This window comes from Camelus ferus, chromosome 1, assembly GCF_009834535.1.
Source record: "Camelus ferus isolate YT-003-E chromosome 1, BCGSAC_Cfer_1.0, whole genome shotgun sequence".
Taxonomy (NCBI): Eukaryota; Metazoa; Chordata; class Mammalia; order Artiodactyla; family Camelidae; genus Camelus; species Camelus ferus.
In genome coordinates this window covers 51,729,305-51,744,997 of record NC_045696.1, presented here as the reverse complement: position 1 = coordinate 51,744,997, position 15,693 = coordinate 51,729,305, and the positions used below count along the sequence as shown (strand labels likewise).

The 15,693-nt window shown below is 38.5% G+C and overlaps 1 protein-coding gene across 30 annotated transcripts in view; it reads left to right on the top strand.

The window, feature by feature from the left end:
* The window catches only part of ZBTB20 (zinc finger and BTB domain containing 20), a 758,837-nt gene that overhangs the window by 570,547 nt on the left and 172,597 nt on the right, over positions 1-15,693 (top strand). For 29 of the 30 annotated variants that reach the window (XR_004319913.1, XM_032479554.1, XM_032479568.1 and 26 more), the window contains one exon: positions 13,015-13,054. The exons of the other annotated variant lie outside the window; for it this stretch is intronic. The gene's annotated coding sequence lies outside the window, so the exon portion shown is untranslated. The remainder of the gene's footprint in view (positions 1-13,014; positions 13,055-15,693) is intronic. 30 annotated transcript variants of the gene reach the window in all.

The following is a 15,693-nucleotide window of genomic DNA, read 5'->3' as shown; positions in this document are numbered from 1 at the left end:
GGGGAAAGGAGTATGAAGTGATGGAAAGAGAAAGCACACTAAGGAAGAAGGGAAACCAGTGAGGAGATGGAAAAAATGGTGATTTCCCTTTTCCCTAGTCCCCACAGAGCACTTTTATATTTGGTTTTGATATTCCTCTCACCTAATGCCCCCAAATGACCTCTCCTTAGCAATGTGCTCTATAATAAAGTATTCCTTTCACTGCCAGTGAGTATCTCCTACCTACCCAACAAGTCAAAATCTCCTGCCCTAGCAAGCTCAACATCCTCTCTAGCCTGCCAAGCCCCTTGCCAGCTGACTCTAGGGACTTGGACCCAATGCTGTTAAGTCTACCTTTCCCGTACCCCGTGCTGGCATGGAGAGTGTTAATGGCTGATGTAAGTCTGAAAAGAACTTAGGTAATAATTTGGTTTTACTTTATTAACATTCAAAATATAAATAGGTAAACTGCATGTTGAATTCATTAATTCTTCCTCCACTATTTAGAAAGATGAAAACTGCATTTTTGAAAAAGGGATTGATTGGTGTCATGTACGTATTCACTCACTTCTGTTTATGCAAGATAATAAGAGTATTAACATGGAGGCAGAACAATGGTGTTCATGATTCTATCACCACTGTTTATATAAGGAGAAAAATATCTGAAAAGAAACAGGGAGAGAACATTTGCTGCTCTGTACATACATTAAATTCTTGTATTTTTAGTTGTAAGGCATATGAGGAAGAAAAAGTTTAACAAGTTGAAGAGTTAATGTTCTTTATACCACGTTCACTGACATTGACCTAAGATGGCTAAGTTCAGAGGAGACTAAAATATAATGGAGAAGTATGTCCTTACAAGAAGTATAGGGACCAGAGACATGTGCTCCATTAAATTCTCTCTGAGACTGAGCTTACTTAAGATTATGACCCTTTGTTGAGTGCTGAAATGTTCTACCCCAGAGAGTAGTGAGTGCGTGTCTGGGAGACCATTGACTCATCATTTGCTTGTAACTCAAGATATGCTTCTTAGGAGCTGAGGCCCGATTAATTTTTTTTAAAAATGAAAAAAAAGAAGAAAAGTGACATTTTATATAAGATTGTAATGTAAGGACCCATTTCAAACACTTAAATAGTTCTGGGCAGACATTTATGATATTTTCTTGACTGTTGGAAGAAGAAAAAGTAGTTGGTGGTGGGGAAGGGGTTTCTTATCTAAATTGAAATTAGCTGAGTTGATAATATAGGCTGCAAAGGGTCAGATTATTCATGCATGCTTAATGGATGTCACAAGCAAATGAAGAGTGAATAAAGAACAAGAAGAGAGGCTGTTATAGGTAGGTTGTTATGTTTATGGTAACTTAACTAAGAGAGCTAATAACCTGTCAATGATAATGGAGACATAAAAACTCTCTAAAATATACGTTAGAGTGGAAGGCCCTTGAGAGCAGGAAAGGAGTTCAGTTTGGAGAGTAATTAATCATAGGCTCTGAACAAACATTTGTCAAATTAATGAATGAATGCCTGTCTCCATCTGGGCAATGCTTTTGCGTATTCTCCCTTATCTAACCAATTCTCCAGGAAAGTTTAGAAACTTTGTTAGTCTCAGTTATAAACACAGATATGTCTCCAGTGAGAAAGTTGAGTTTTCACAGGGGCAAAGGGTTGCTAATTGTTATTGATTTATTCGTTTCAGTCCTCATTCATATTCCTATTCCTGTCCGTCCACCTAGGTAACCATATCTATTGCAGTTGGACCAATTTTGCATGAACGTGATGAGAAATGAGGTTAGAAAGGTAGTGAGGGATTGGGCCTCATACACCATGGTAAGCATCAGTGATGGGCAGAATCTTTGAAATCATAGCAAAATCCCTATTGCAGGATGACCAGATGAAACAGTTCCAGCCAAAGACTGGAAGCACAGATATAAGAGCCTGATTTAGGCTTTGTATCAAATATAAAATTTCCAACCAGTGTAGATAAAAACAGTGTCTCATTGGATTTTTTTTTTTCCTCTTGAACCAGTTTTGCCAGCCTAACACTCTCAGTTGGCTTACCTACGAGACACTTAGGGAGAAGTAGTGAATGTTTCAGAACTTTCATAAGGCCTTCAATCCAAAACCATAGGATTTAAGATACTTCAAACAAGAATTTTAAATACTAGATATGTTTTTCCTTGTGCTGCCTGTCCACTGTGCTAAGAATTACAGAATTCTTGGGCATTTAATAGCGTGTACATAAATCATACTGCAAAGGAAAGAGACTGAAAGTTCACACAAGATGTGCACACTCTGTGACCAAGTCCTATCCAAATGAGCCAATTTGCCACACTTACTTTTGAGAATGAAAGAGATCTGATGGTTTGCCTAAAATGGGACATTCAGAGGAGGTCATTTTCTTGTCCATTTATGTATAAATCTTTAAAACTTTGAAGCTATATACTAGTATAGCTGAGGGAAATAGCCCAGAATTTTTCTTATCACGTACCAGAGATGACAGACTTAAAATCTGATGGTTCTTTTGATAGCTTCTGAAAGAACTAGAACTTGTCTGGCTCCGTTTGTCTGGCCAAGATGTATTTCTATGATTTATCCCTGGAGTTTTTAGCAGAACCTTACACTTACTGTCTAAATTAATGATATTCCCTTCTTTTGCCATAACAAAAATCACTCTACACTATATACATTATGTTAAAGATTTTTTATTTTAGCATGTGGACATATTCTGTAAAAGCTTTTTCAGTTTCATCATGTTGACAAGCTGATTCCATTAAATCACCCACCATCATCATGTTCACTTTTTTCTTTTCTTTTTTGAAAAGTTAGAAAACAGCGATCATCTTAAGAGTTTTCAAGGCATTCACTTTGGCAAAAATAAATCTGGAAAAACATGAGCCTATTCCTTGAAATGGAAAAAGGATGGGTTATGTCATTCTTCTCATTGGCCCTTCTCTTGAAGCTGTTAAAGATGGGGAAGGAGGCTGTGGGTCTTTTATCTTTTTTTCCAGTAAAATGGGATTTCAAAAAATGTTTCTGGATATAGCTCAAACTTCACCTTCATATTTATTACGTATTGTTATTTAAAATAGAAACTTCAATAAGTTGACTGAATAACGTGAAAGAGTTTAATTCAAGCTTTTCTGAGCATTTCTACACTGCTAACAAATGTTACTTGGTAATGTTTTAGGGTCACATTACTGTTGTGAATTAGAGCAGCTACATCTTAGCTCTCCCACCACCATGCTTTACTCACTGAGAAGAAAAAAAAAACCCATCTGATCATGCTACTGCTGCTGGGTCATTTAGAACATTGACTGCATGTGTGAAATGATTTAAAAAAAAAAAAAAAGCTCAGTATGGGGTTAATTAGCTCTGTGGAGTTGTGGGTAGGTCACTTCCTCAGGACCAAATCCCACGCCGGAGGAAACCTGTATGTACAGACTTACAAAATTAAAAGAAAGCCACGAATCCTCAGACTCGGGGGCACAAATTGATTGCCTTTGTAGACGAGAAATATTGTGCAGTGAGTATTTTGGGCTTCAATGGTCAGAGATGAATGGACTTCCCTTGAAGTGTCTGGTGCAAGCCAGTGTCAGACACTGAAAATGAATCCGCGGCTTGAGAAGGATCCGGCGAATCCGGCACTTTCTGAAATTTACCTCTGCGGACTCTTTCTAAAATCATATCTTGATCAGTTTGTTTTTTTTTTTTTTTTTAATGTGCCTTATTTTCTAGGTCTCATCTTGGAAACAACATAATTTCCTGAAAGTATGGGTGAATCCTTTCTGTTTTCCTAATTGCGTTTCACAGGCCGCCACGGTTTCCTGCCTGCTGAGATCAGCTCAGCCAGGGTTTGGCCTGAAGGATCCACGAAATTGTTTACAATCTCATCCTTTCATGAGGTGGGAGGTGAAAGAGGAGACAGAAAACATCCTCAATTCCTAGATCATTAATGAGTGAATATGAGAATTCAGGTATTTATCAGTAAATTTCACCTACAGGATTTTCTGGGGCAGAAAGATACTGTGAAAGCCTCCTTGAGCGCATGCTCCAAAGAGCCAGGGTCCAATGGAGATTAGCCAGGAGGAAATCACAGATGAAGAACATGTTAGTGCAAACCACTTACGTTTTCTTAGATTTCTACCTCAATTACTCTGACATCAGTAGGAACAACACTTCATAAACAGTATAGACAGAAAGTCCCAAAATGTTTATAACTTTTGAAAGAAATATACGTGTGTGTGTATACATGTATATTTAAATATCTTTATTCGCAGGTAAACTATAGGCATCAATGGCTTCTTGAGATGGGGAATCAGGTAACCCTCTTGGGCAGTAAAACTGAAAATTTTGAAGAGTCTATAGCAGAATCCACCACCACCACCACACACGAACTCATAATCACCAAATACCTCCTTAATTACCTGTGGAAAAACCCAAATTTGGTTAGATAAGAAAAAGTCAATTTCCCTAAGAAGAAGTATTAAAGCACTTAAATTAATAACTTTTCAGATAACTGAGAGCAACTTGGGATTGGGAAGAATGAAGAGCTGACATGGTCACCTTGGTTTTTATTCCTTCAACAGCCTGATGATAGGAATGTGGATGTGGAAATAGGAAGGAGCAGAGGGAGGGAGTCCAGGAGTAAGGTTTATGAATTCTAGCAACAACATTGTCAGCTTATTGTACCACAGCCTTACCAGTTGCTGGTCAGCTTGACACCTTTGCAGTTCAATTCATTCCCGACGTTTAAAATAGTATAAGCTATGGCTACGTGTACCAACCATTATGCTAGTTAGGTTGTCGAAGATAGCTTAACACTGACTTTATTTTCTGTACTGATACTGAACAAAATGTTTCTCTTGAAAGGTCTTAGACCTCTATCCTCCCAGCTCCTGATCACAGCAATAGCCAACCTCCAGAAGTCATTAGTGAAGACTAGAACAACATCCTATAACAAGTCGGCTCTGAAAAAAATTGGCATAGTTTATCTCTGATTTGTGTCCTTATGAAAATAATGGGTTGCAAAATAAAACTACATTTCTCTGTCTCTATTTCTTTTTTTAACCAGATCTTTACAAGTTACATTGGGACTGATTTTTTTTTCCCTAAAAAAGGCTTAATAACAGTCAAAAGCTTTAGTAGCCAAAGTCCATCTTTAGAAATAGCTTTCTTCTATAATGTACTAACAATTTCTTATGTGTGTGTATTTTAACCTTTCTGATGCCTCTGCTGTGGGCTGTCTGTTAATTGGTACATGTTAATGCTTTGCTTATAAGAGTTAGGCAATAGTTCGGTGATCCAGTCCAAAACCAGGCCATGGATAGAATGGGCTCATCTTCTATTTAAGAAATGTGGCAAACTGCTTTAAATGAATTTGGTTCAGACCAGGTCATTGGAACTGTTCATTTAATCCTGTGTGCTGTATGTAATGGACACTTCTGCTGAGCTCCAAAGCTGCAAGGTAAATAGACAAGAAAGCCAGGAACTTGCCACCCCTGTTAGAGCTTTTCCTGAGTCTGTCATTAGATTTACATTCTTACTCATATGGAGCCCATTTTGGCCACTTAGAGGTATTTGTTCACTGGTTCTCCTGATGTCTTTGAAGATAGTCCTGGGAATAATAATAATGAATTCTTATATTATTTTCTGGTCTTTTTTCTAGCTATTAAAAAAAGTGGATTTTGAGTTTATATGCATATTCATCACAGGTTAATAAAATATTCAGCTGAATTTCTTGGACATGAAAGAATTAGTTGTTAGGATGTTTTACTCTAGCTAATCATTATGTTAAAACCATAGTAGATTCATGTATATTTTCCTCAATTCTGTTATAGTAATTGATATACACTTGGCAAACAGAATCAATACTTAAGCACCATATACACCATGTTGAATTTAGTGACTTACTTATAGACTTTTCTGTATTGCTTTATCCTCTTCAACCACAGAATGTCTTTTACTCAGCTATGTTGTGATTCTGTACAATTTTGGGAGTCAACATGCTATGGGATTTTGTAGTCATATAGTGCAAAACAAGACTAGAGAAATCATTGAATTCATGCTCCTGACTGGAGGCAGAGCTGCATTTATTCCATCTGAAATAGATGAGGATCTTTCCTATTTTTAAATAGCCATGAAGATAGAAATTCCATAACTGCTCTTAGCCATCTATTTGATTATTTACCACTTGTACATTGAGGATGTTCATCCTTAAGTCTTAACTTAAATTCTTCACTGGACAGTTTAATATCATTTTGCCCTAGGACAAAACTGCCTATCATTATCCTCTTTATAACAACTCTTCTTATAGTCAGAAAACTATGAAGATACACCTCAGCTCTTTATTTCCTAAGTGAAATTATTTTTTTAAACATTTACTTTTGTTTTTATAGCTCTTTCTGTACAAGTGTAGCAAAGGGGGCCAATTTAAAAGTTCTGTCATATATGATGCCTCTGAGAAAGGCACTGCATATTTTAATTTCACTGTGCCATGTGGAAATAGCCACAGCTTTTTCATTATATGCTGATGGACAGAGCATTTGTGTTCATTTAACCTTGAGGTTGAAACTTGTTCCCAAAAAAAGTAACTGACTCATAGCATCGGCCAGACCCAAGAATAAAGAGCATCAGTTTTCCTAATCTTAAAGCTCATCCTGCCCCCACCCCTAAAATGCACTAAAATTAACTTTTCCTTGACCTCTCTCTGGTGCTATTCGTTTACTGAATTAACAACTTTTTTCTATCATATTTGTCTCCTAAAATAGGTAGACGGCATTTATTCATAAACACTGGAGTGTCATGCTGTGTTTAGGACACTGTGCTAGGCTTGGGAGATTCAGGTGTGGACTGTTCGCAAAGTCTCAGAGACAAAGATGTCTTGGGCATATTCAGGGAGAGCAAATAGCCTGTCACAGTATGGAAGGAAGCAGTGGTGGGAAAAAAACAAAAGGGGTGGATTGGGGCCAGATCGTGAAAGATCTGGGATTGCTCTTAAGCAAATAGTTGGTGGTGACAAGGACAAAAGTAACATTTTCCAATCTGTATCATGGAAAGCTCTTATCAAGTCTTTAAAACACAGACTGTGCCCACATTGTCCTCTTGATTTAGTACCTAAGAGACCATCAGGTAAAAGTACTTTCTTAATTTATATCTTTTGATTTTTTTATATCATAATTTATATCATAATTTTTCCGTTTGTATTAAAAAAAAATTCAAGGGAACCATTTGAGTGAAGACAGCCTTCTGTTCACAATGATCTGGATGTTTCTTTCTCCTGCTGTGCCCATATTTATTCCAAAGGCCTCTGTACCACTAACATGTTACTTTCTGTGTTTATATACCAAGGAGTCTTGGGATGGGTTTGCCCTATAATAGGCACAACTATTTTTTTTTTCTTTTTGCTACCAAATGGCATTAATGGTAGGCTGTGAGCAGCATTACAACCAAGTGTTTCTACTTGATTGGACCACATGATGCCAGACCATTTCAGCAACGCCTAAAGGATATTAATGTACTATAGTAAAATGTCCTGGTACACCAATCCACTTGGAACCTATAAAGCTATAACTTCAGGACTTTGAAATATGGAAGGAAAAGATGTTTGAAATCAGATTGTACAGGCTCCCAAATGTTATCATGCCATAGAGTTGGGTCTGTTTTTGGAGCTGTAAGAAATCATTCTAAATATATTAAACAAATTCAGTCCCTGACACCACCTCCTGCTGTACCCTGCCCCCCTCCCAGCTCTTCTGCTTTTACTTCATTCTACTTTCTCAGGCTCTATGCCTGTAAGAATCAAGAAGGCTCAGGAGGATTTGTATACGATGGGGTGGAATGTCAAGTTGTATCTCAGCAATGTCTCAGGCTCGAAAACAGTCCCAGACCTGACTGCTGAACTGTAGTTTATGAATTCTCTCTTTTTGTTGATTGTTATTTCATCATCTAAATTTTTTAAATGAGGCATCATTCAGAGTTATCATAGCACATTAAGGACAGGTGAGGCATCACTGTGATTTCCCTATTGTTCTTCTTCAGATGGTCTTGAAAAGCAGACCCCAAGACATGAATGGCCATTTGTGGCATTTATAGTCAGTCTCCAGACTGACCAAAGTAGTGAAAGCACTTCAAGAAACTTGCAGGAGACCCCGCAGTACCTAGGGGGAAATTGCACATGCTCTGTATGCACATCTGAATAATCCTTCCATCTGACTTTAACTAGTAAACCTTTTGCCAGATAGAAAGTAGAGAATTAAAAACCTCCAAATTCAGGGTGCATGAAATGTCATTAAATCTAGCATAAAATTTCTTGAATCTGTCAGATAAAGGAAATCATGTATCCAGAGTGAAGATGGAATATCAATTGACAGGAACCTCTGAAGCTGGCACTTTTTCTGAGAGATGTATGAATATAAAAAATCCAAAAGTGCCTCATCCTTTGAAAACACTGGAAGCCAGAAAGGTATTAGGAAAATCAATAAGGTAAAAAATCTTCATACTACTATTTGGAATGACTCCCACATAAGAATTAATTAACACAATACTTCTAGAACATTAAAAGGATCTTAAAATGTTATCTCTACCCATAGAAAACAGAGATATAAACCCACTTAACTGCTCAAGAGTAGTTGAAGAAATATGACTGGAAGGATTAAAGGCATGTCTAAGAGGTCATTTCTGTCCCTGTTGTCACACAATTTACCCTCTTCAGATAGAAAGATACATGTTGAACTTCAGTTCATCTGAATTCCTCAGTTCTGTCATCAGTGCTGTGACACATTCTAATTTTCTGATTCATTTGTGGTGCATAAATGCTCTCTTTTCTATTCACAATGCTAAAAGTAACCAATTTTTGTGAGTGAGTTATGATTACTTATTTTCCATTTTTTATGGCACTATTATTTTCCCTTAGTAAAGTTCCTCTGACTCTTTCCCAGCCAACGTGAATCTCATGTGCAGAAAAGCCCTTGGACAATACCACTGTCTAGGCTTGGAGTCAGTTGAGAGGAATGAGAGACTGACAACCCGGATTCCTTTTTTAACCCAGCCAGATACCTCAGCTGGCAAGTGGCTCAGCTTTCGCACCATAAAATGGGTATAATAATAGCTTTCCCTTACCACCGTGGAATATTTAGGATGCAAATCAAGCCAAACCCATCTCCTTCCAAAGAAGAAGCTTAAACTAGTCTACAAAATCCTGAATGAGCCCAGATTTCAAGGGGGAAACATAAAGTGGGAAACACCTAGAGGTTTTGTAACTTAGCGGTTACAAATATGTAGACTTTGGAACGGTACAGACTTACTCAGATCCCAGCAACTGTCTGATTTAGGGTAAGTTTCCTAATTTCTCAAATCTCCCTTTTTTCTCTGGTAAATTGGAAGTAACAGTATGTACTCTTGTAGTCAGGATTAAATGATATACTGTTGACACTGCTTTTCAAACTCTTCCCAGAGGTGACCCTCAAGCTGGGGTGCTGGGACGTCGCCTGAAGCAGGCTGCTGCAAAGAAGACTTTTCAGTGAGGTCTCAGGTTTCACCCTAAAAATATGCACACGTTTTGCATTCTAAATCTCAATATATCCTTGTTTGTTTCGCTAAACTAGAAGTTCTGTGAGGACAAGGACGGCATCTGTTATTCTTTTCTATGATGTCGAGAAACAGCATTAGATAAATGAAGACTGGTACAAATAAGAGTTTAAGTTACTTAGCCACAAGGACAACTGACCCGCTAGAGAGACAGCCATGTATTTATTACTCTGTGGCTTGGTGCATTCTCGTCACACTGCTCCACATCCTTGGGTATACCCAGATTCACACTTGAGAATTTCCTTAGGATGCCTGAAACCACAGAAGGTACCCAGTGAGTAGTGACTCTTATTATCATTTCTGTGCTCACTTCTCCTCTACCTCATTGCTCCTAAGGCTCTGTGGACTTTTTCAAAAAGAAATTATAAAGGTGTAGGAAAGGCAGAATCCGGAAATCCTTTCAAGGAGTCTGTGTCTCTAGCCACACACACTCACCCACATAGAGCTCTATTTTCTATACATTGTATTTACTCCTGGCTTCAACTTTATAGTCATTAAAACATCCTAGAGGCAATGAGCAGGGGGAACTGAAAAAGCATTTTCTCCCCTCTTTCCTTAGGATGAGGGTTACTAACCAGGATTTCTTGGAAGACCTGCATGGAGTCTGGGAGATGCTTGAAACTTGGTGTTTATGAGGAATTTCTGGGAGGAGGGATCTATATCACCTCAAAATATTGGGAACCATTGCCCTAGAACACTACAAACATGGAAATCAGAATTGACTAATCCTTAAGTTACAGTTAAAAATACTTTTAGTTCCTTGGAGATCAATACCATATAATAATTTCTACTCGGAAATTACAAAACTAAAATTAGGCTTCACCACATGTCATCCTTTCTCCCCCTCTCTATTCTTGCCTCCCTCACCATGTTTTAAGGTCCTGATTCTTTTGGGCTTTATAGTTCTATATTCATTATTAGATATTTGTGCTTTGAACCGAGCATGCTTAATGCAAATGTTTATTTAATCTTACGCAAAACTATTATAGATAATTCTTTGCATTTCAAATGAAAACAATTTACAGACATATAAGGTGAATATCACTTAGGCAGAAAGGATACATATTAATAAAATAACAATTTGAATTGAACAAAATAAACCCATGTAGATTAATACATATTTTCAAAATTGCATAGCAGATTATAATACAATCAAAAAACAGGGGCCTTTTGACATTTATGAACATTTATAAATTGTGTAAGAACTATGAGATTAAATTTTTAGCCTTAATATTAAATTTGGTATAGATATTATTGTTTTTCATTAATAAATGAAGAGAATAATTATATCCAATAAAATCTTCAACTTAACTTGGCTTTAATTTGTCTTAGACTGTGACATACACACTGTGATTTTTCTCTCCATCTTGGATTCCTGTCATTGACAGCCTGTGTGTCATTTGACATCCAGGAAAGAGAGCTTTTCATTCCAGACCTTGAATGTATTAGTCAATCTGGGTACAATTTACATTGATCTCTTTTGATCACATCAAAAAATTAATTTTGACTGATTAAGTTGCATGAATAAATACTCCTTGAAATTCAGAAAGGAAAATTACATGCTTAGATATAAGAACATAAATATCAAATATAATTTTAAAAGAGCATAATTGTTATTGAGACTTATTGGGTTTATAACATGCAACAGAAAAATAAGTGAGCACATTTCATAGATAACCACTAATCATATTTTTCTCCATTTCCTCAAAGTTTGGGAAAGAAAGCAAGCTCAAATAAGTTGGGAGAGGGAGGAAAAAAAAAGAAAAGATGGAGGGAGGGAGGGAAGGAAGGAAGGAAGGAAAGAAGGAAGGATGAAAGCAAAGAAGGAATGAAGAAGATTTTAGAAGATGCACCAGTGCAATAGTCTAGGATCTTAGCTTGTAGAAGAGACTAAAATGTAGCAAAACTTAGAGCTATAAAGTCTTTGAAGACTAGTCATATATATATATTTTTCTTTGTATATATATAAGTATTCCAAGTTTGTGTGTACTTTCAATGAATCATACATAATCTAATTATCTTGATTAAAATTTTCATTAAACTCATCGATTTTGTGAAAAAAATTAAAAACATTGGAGACCCCCAACCTCTCTTGTGTTAGCCTGCATTATGATCCAGGCTGCAGATTTTCCTCTTAACTCTTATCCAAAGAGGAGAACACCATTCTTCACTCTTGCATGTTCATGGAACTGAGTTTCACCTTGGCCATAAACGGAAAAGTTTTTCTTTGGTGGAACTTCCATGACGGTGCATTTGTCCAGAAAACTTACTGAGGAGTGAAATCTCTAATTGCCAGTTTTCTTAGTCTTATTCTATGCTAAGTTATTTAATCAAATCCTTCTACTTGATCTCTTTTAATACAGTTTGTTTTGCACATTTCTGGAGGCCTTATGTGAAGTTGTTAAAATTATGGGTGTCAGAGAGACAAGAATTCAATCAGCTTATATTAGTCTTTGACATATTTGAGTGAGGTGAGGGTAAGGAGACCTGCTTTGTCTTCTCAGCATCCTTGTTTGGTTTATTAATTTCTCTTGGATCTTCTGTTACTTCAGTTTTATTCTTCTATAAGAAAAACTATCAAAACAATGGTGAGCAGGCCAGTCTCATAATTGCTTATTTAGCTTGTGTGTTGAAGATCACAAAGGAGAATTATCAGACTTGATATACAGAATGAGAAACTGTTAAGGTCAACTCCCCCAAACCTGAAGTTTCATCGTTAGAAATGTGTTTTGGGGGGACAGATGCTTACTTTTAAAATCATTTTGTCAGAGGGGACTTTCCTAGGCTGGTGAGAAGCAGTAGGCAAGGCAGTAGGGTCTTCAGCTAATGGTTGACAATGCATGGAGGTTTTGAATTTGTCCAGAGGATCTTCTGGGTATTAAACATACTAAATCTGCCCTTAAAAGAACCAGAGTTTATTGGAGTTTGACTCATCTTTGTCACAATTAGCTAGGATCTGTCATGTGCGACATTGTTTACCCATTCTTGCCGTGTTGTCCAATGCATATGTAGGCAACAATGGCAATGTTCAATCTGCGAGGCAGCCCCTAGTCACAGGTGGCTGTGGAGCACTGGGAATATGGCTCATAGACTGAGAAACATTCACATTTTTATTAAATTTTAAGTATTTTCAGTTTAAATAGATAAATGTGGCTGCTGAATTGAACAGCATAGCTCTAGAAAATGCTCATATGATTCGGATCACAATGAAGCTGACAAAGAAAGAGGTTGGCACTCCTTCTGTATTGGTCGATAAATAGCAGGAGGTCACACCTTTGGAAATTTTATGAGACTGAAAATCTCCTTTTTCTTGGGCTACAAGTGAAAAATTGGGCCCCTACTGCTCATCCTTTAGGGCCAACCATCCTGTCTAAACCTAGGTTTGCTTTCCTTCTCCCCATAGTATCATTGGGTTTATTTTTAATTCCTTGTTTTGTCTTTGATTTTCAGATCCTTGACCATCAGTCTGTGGCCTGCCCCTTCTCTTTATGTAAGTAAAAGTGGTTTCTTTACTTTTCAAAAAAAAAAAAAAAAGGTGCCAGATTTGGGAAATTTGGGTCTTTGTTGGCACGTTTTCCAGTTGAGTTTGTTGTGGTTTCCAATGCTGCTTCATTGTGTAGTAGCTTCTTTCGTGTTTGGAGTTGATGCTGTTGGTGATGGTAGTAGTGGTAGTAGTTGCCATCGTGAGGGGCCTAGAAAGACCAGCGGCCCAAGCCACCCGACATATATAAAGACTGCCTTTGACTCAGCCACAGCTGCTGTTTGCAAAAGTCACTGCCCTTCTAAACTGCAGCTTACATTCTTGAGCCAGATACCAGCAGCAGCTGGGCTTTTGCTTCACTGCCAATCAATGGGCAATTATTTATTCTTCAGTTAAACACCCACCCCTAAATCCAATAGGTTTTAATTTCAACTTCTAGAGCAGAACTTTCATTTTGGGGACAAAATTTCTAATATCCTTTTATAGGGGGTACAAGACTGAAGTACAGAACTTTAGCCATTTAGGCTAAAATTGTGTGTGAAATTGTAAAGTACAAAAAAAAAAAAGAGAGAGAGAGAGAGAAATCCAGGATTATGTGTGCCAGGAGGTCTATAGAAGGTACCATTATGTTTTTAGAAAAGATGGAGGGTCATTTTGGGGGAGAAAAAGAAAAAAACACTGATTTCAGATGAAAAGAGAAAACATTTATTATTAAAGCCCAAATCAGGCTGCACTGAGTGGGTTTGGGTAAATGTTACCTTGAGCTGCTTGAAAGAGATTCTGGGGCAATGAACCCAGATAATCAAAGTCACTACATGAGGCACCACTGAAAAGATGCTACAGGTAGTGACAGTCACCTCGTGTGATAAATAATTATCAGCATCCTTCCAGCTGCATCTCACTCTCTGGTGAACACTGTCCCTTATTTACAACATTCTGTCTTACTTCACAGACTCCTTCTCACTCTGAGATATTTCTTGGGTTGCAATCATTTGCACAGAGAGGGGGTTCCCATGGCTCTTTTGCTTGTGTGTGGCTTCCATGAACATTCCTAGAAGCTAGCTGCAAATATATTTAGGGGAGCAGAATCCTCCAAAGGATGCTCAGGCTGAAGTCTAAAGTGACAGTTATTTGACAGAGAAAGGAGATTGATTAAACTCCCCAAAGACTGGTGCTGTGTGTAATGCATTTATACAGCAGGGGTGGGTCCTTTCTGCCCCTGACAAGTCTTGTTTTTCCTCCTTCTCGGTGTTGATAGAGTGGGTCTGTCAGTGCTTTGGCGGGTGTCCGTGTGCGTGCTTGTGGTTACCACTTCGCAGCTCCGCATCCCTACTCCAGTTACCTAGCACTGCGTATTTCTAGTCCTCTGACTGGCAAATCATTTTTGTTACAGTTCTTTTGTGTAAAAACAGTTCACAGAGTAGCTCTGTGTTAGACAAGGCATTAATCCTCACATCACCGGGGATGAGTCAGCACTGTGCACTCCTGCCCGCACGGCTCAGCTATTATGACGTCAGCACCGGAGGGCAAGCCTCAGACACAAGCGGTACAGGGGACTGGAGACCTGTGTCACAGATTAGAAATCGAGTGGAGACCTCCGAGATAAAAGACATAATTGAAAGGCTGTCTCTGGCTCACAGGAAAGTGTGAAACTGATTCTATGCTATATCAACCATCAATTTGGCAGCTTCGAGAGAGATCCAAGTTTTTAACCCAAGATGAGGCTGGACGAATGACCTGGAATGGGCTGACAGTCCGTGCATATACCCACTGACCTTCTCCCACCCCCAGGACAGGCTTTGTGCTTGCTTAGATTGTTCCAAATCCTGAGACTGCCTTTATTTCAAGGGTAGCAGGGCCTGTGACAGTCCTGCTGTCCTCAAGTGCCCCACAGACACAGCTGATGGCTCCAGATATGGTGCCCCAGGTGCCCGTCAAAGGGAAAAGAAGAGTTCCTTTGGAACAAATCAAAACATTATCTCCCCAGTGCTTCTGGCTCCTAGAGCCTCTTCGATGGCCTCCTCCAGATGGGCACTTTTTTCTGCCTGTTCGATCTGTTCTCCTCGGCATTGCATTCAGTCTAAAGTCCCAACCTGGATCTGACATAGATTTCAATAGGAACTGAATAGCTTCCAGATGTTCCCCCCAAAGTTTTCCATCGCATTACTCTTCAGCCGAGACTGAGGAGAGCCCTCCCTAACCTGCCAGGCTGTCTTGAAACAGGTAGCACAGACTTGCCCTATTTGAGAAGCCAGGTTCTTACCAGTTAGAACTCTGTACAGTTCAGACTCAGACTCAGACTCATTCTCAGAACAATGCCTTTCAGTATTGAGCACTAAATGTCAAAAAGGCTGAAAATGCACTGCCTCGGTGACATTCTCTGTTAACAAGACATTCCTCCATCACAGTATCTACCCCTCACTCTTCCTTTCACCCTGTGATAGCCATCCAAAGTGCCTTACTGCTGGGGTCTTCTGCCTTCAGTAGATTGCTTAATAGGCTCCTACCCTGCTTTTAGAAGCCACTACCACTGCTGGGTCAATTATCATGCACAGCTCTTTATTCAGTTTTCAGTCAACAAACGTTTAAGGAAAGCTAGTGACTGTGCTTGGTTCCTGGAACTGCAAGATAAATAAGATATGCCCTCT